Here is a 4,182-nt window from a genome sequence, read left to right as displayed (position 1 = left end):
CACTACTTCTGTACAATGCAGTGCCCTATACACCATTGGTTACGGATAAGGGTTAGAAGAAGGGTTTTAGTTATCTTCACTGCTTAGTTTATTGCGTTTAAGTTAGCCCGGATGAAGTTATACACTTTACGGAGTATGCCGACAATATGCATATAATGTCTGGTGTTTTCAATAAAAATTCCATAAAATAACAACATATTAGCATGTGAGGATAATGTAACCATCCAGATTCTCCATATTGAACTACACGGTCAACCTCAAGGTAGATTATTTACGGAGCTAAAGTGTAGTGGAGTGGAGCGGCTGAACGCTGCTCTATCCTCTTTTTTTCTCCCACATAATGCATACTGGAAAGCACTATAGTAAAAGTGTAAGAATCCCTTACCCGTTGCATGACCTTGCATTTATAAGCAGGGTGCAAAAAATTGAAGTGAGAAAAAAAACATTAAAGTAGATGACTCCCGGGCAGACCTCCAAAGATTGACAGCTAGGAATCGACTTTGCACGACACTAATCCTTCTTTAAAACAGGCCACAAATTCATGTTCAATTTCATGTTTTAAGCTTTTCCGTCACCGATTTAAGAAATCGAAACTCGTATAGGTGCAACTGGTGATATCACCAAAACTGTAACATGTCATGTTCGATATCGTCTAATTAAAAATGGATTGTTCTCCTCTTTGATTTTCCTTGTCCACTCCCTTGATGAATCATTGCAGCCTCAAATACCTGTTGTCTTCAGATATCTGATACAGTGTGATGCGTTAAGTGATCTCATCGACACCGTTACTAGTAGTAAATAGCAATACCCCCGATCTTTGGCGTCCCGATTACAAATAGGCCTCCGGTCAAACAGTAGATTAAACGACGATCACGAGACCAAATTTATTTTGATGTTTTCATAAAATAACGATTACGAAGATTTTATACATTATATATATATATATATATATATATATATATATATATATATATATATATATATATATATATATATATATATATATATATATATATATATAAACATTATAACATTGACTATGTTTTGGTTTAGAAAAAAAGATATTGCTTTTTAAATGCAAAATGAGCTGATTTTATAATTATTTAATTTATTATCAATTCCGATGTAAACAATTGCTTTGGTTTAGTAAAACAAAAAGTGTTTATATTAAATTAAATCAATTTTATGTTTTATTGTGAAACATAAATTAGAATCCTAAAATATGACAACTTGCAGTGGCTTTGAAGTGGCACTCAAAAAACTAAGGGGAAGAATTTCAGGATATTCATAAAAGTGGAAATATCTTGAAAACTAAGGCACTTTTACTTAGGTCATGTTTTCATTATTTGGGGAGTCATGAGGTGAACTAACACCCCTTAAAAGGAATAAGATGCCACACCACTCTGTCTTTGCAAACATTCTTCGCCTCTTCCACGTTCATGCATCTCCTCATACATACCCTCTGATTATTTCGACTCGTGACCCGGCCGATTTAAAGTATTTGACATAGCTGATCATGCCAAGTTTTCCTCGGTCTTCCTATATTCCTTTTTCTAGCTACATTAGCATCATAGATTTGTTTTACCATTCTTTCCTCACTGTTTCGTTCTATGTGTGTAAATCTCAACACACCTTTCTTAATTTTATCGATAATGCTTATCTCACCATTGGATTCTTTCCTTATTTTACCATTCGTACATCTATCATACATTGTTTTGCCACATATTCGTCAGAGGAGTTGCATTTCGACTGCATTTAGTGTTCTTTCATCCTTCTTTTGCTAACTCCATGCTTCGCTCCATACATTTGGGTTACATGAGATAAGAACATGTTTATATGGATGTTTAATGGCCTTACAACTTGTGATCGATTGATTTAAATGATCACTTTATACACTGTTTAACATTAATGAAATTCGTTTGCCTGATGCATATGATATTCATTTGTTTTTAAAATGTAAATACCACAATCCGAATATCTTTATATCAATTATTAAATAAAATTTTAGAAATCACGACCCAATCTTTATTTGAGGTATATTTTTTGATAAAATTAAATCTCAACAATTTATTTTCGCTTTGAATCTGATTAATATTATGATTAACTTATGTACATGTTTGTCCGCCTCCGTAGTGTAATGGTCAGCACGCTCGGCTACCGTTCTGGTGGTCCCGGGTTCGATTCCCAAGGGGGGTAAAATAAATATTAGTGATTTTTTCACTGTCATATTTATTCAATATTACCCTGGACTGGTACCTGAAGCGGAGGGCTGATCACCTTTCCTTCATGTGTAAACGATTAAGATAACACTGCGTTTATATGACGCAGTGTCCTATGCACCATTGGGTGCGTTAAGGGTTTTATTATTATTATTACTATGTACATGTACATACGATATGAAATGATTTTTTTTACAACTTATAAATTGTATTTATTTATTGATGTGGCGTTTAATTTGTAGAACTCCATTTTAATCTATGTATTAATTTTAAATCAAACACAGATTTTTTGAGTCTTTTGATAATGCCCTAACAAGGCGGAACCATTGTCACAATATTAATTTTTTATGTGTTTCTGTTTTTAAAAATACAACGTAGTAGACTCATAAAAACTGTGCTTGATTTAAAATAATACATAAATTATAAATTGTAGGTTATAAATTGAACAATCACAAAATTTGTGTTTTAAATCTTTATTTGAATTTTATATTAAGTCCTTAATCGCTGTTTTAAGTGTTCCTACAATATATTCGCGCATGTTGCATAACGTATGTATCTCCCTCTTATGAACCTCAATGTGCAAAGGGCACCGCGTCGGATCCACACGATATTATATTAATCGTTAATTATATAATGGGAAAGTGATTCATATTTTTGTATCGAATGATGGATTTTTTGGAAGGATATAGATACCACAAGGAAAAGAGCTTATATTATTTTTTGAAATCTCATCAAAGATGAAGAAGAATATGGAAGTCTGGGCATTTACGGGGCTGACGACCGTCATAGGCTGGTCGTCAGCCCCGTAAATGCCCAGACTTCCATATTCTTCTTCATCTTTGATGAGATGTCAAAGAATAATATGAAAATAACTCCTGTAATTGGAGATAATCCAGATTTTGTGAACAAGTATTTGGACACACTCAAAATGTTGTTTTAAGTGATGTTTCATAAATATAAAAATATAAAGTGTATTTTTTAGACCGGAATCATATACAGTATCGATATTCAGTTCTATTTTTAAGTATTCAGGCGTTTCAATTCTGTTATTATACTTATTTTCAGAAAGTTAACGTCATCGATAAAAAAAGTATTTATTATCCCCCAATCAAAGCTCATCGATAAGATACTAACAGATGTGATATTGATAGCTTTTTTTATATACATAGACATCTTAACAGATACGAAAAAGTTTTTTTTACAATTGATAATGGAGGTTTTAACATCATCGGGATTTGCCTTTATGATATTCACAATTAAATTAAAATTTTATTAATCCAATCCAGTGCCTTATGCACCATCTAATAAGAAAAGAAGGAGATTAATGTAAAAACTTCGTTTCATATGATTTTCTATTATAATGTGTTGCCAAATGGTTGTAGTCCCGTGGTTAGTGTCGCCTACTTTTAGTCAAAGGTTCGACACCCACTTCGCCACCACTTTAGGCTTACCTGAAAATAATATTGTACTGTTATATTTGTTTGTATCAAAAGAACCCTTAAAAATACATAAATACAATTTTGTGAAATTTAAGTGATGTGGTTGTGTAGTGAATGGATACACAAGTAAATGTTATAAAGTGTCACTAAACCAGCCAATGACTGATCACAGTCTGTGATAATGGCTTGTCTTTATTCTCATGTCAATAAAAATTACGTAACTATTGTTATATCAATAACATCTTACACAAGTGTAAGTTCCTCTCTAAGCACAAGAGCTCAGTCTCTTTATTGGAAAGAACAGCGTAATTAATTTTTAAATTGTAAAGTAGAAATATTTAGAAAAGTAATTTAATTATTTAAAATAAAACTCATGCAACATTATTAAATAAATAATAAAATTCCTGATATAAATAGCTCATAAGTAGGATGATATCCAGTGTTCGTAAACAAAGTTTCAACGCACTTAAAATATGATGAAAAAAGCACGAATCGGGGATTAAATAATATATTTAGATTATCTA

Source organism: Brachycentrus maculatus, unplaced genomic scaffold (assembly GCF_059751285.1).
Source record: "Brachycentrus maculatus isolate JH-2025_06_01 unplaced genomic scaffold, ASM5975128v1 h1tg000092l, whole genome shotgun sequence".
Taxonomy (NCBI): Eukaryota; Metazoa; Arthropoda; class Insecta; order Trichoptera; family Brachycentridae; genus Brachycentrus; species Brachycentrus maculatus.
This window is presented reverse-complemented; position numbering follows the sequence as displayed.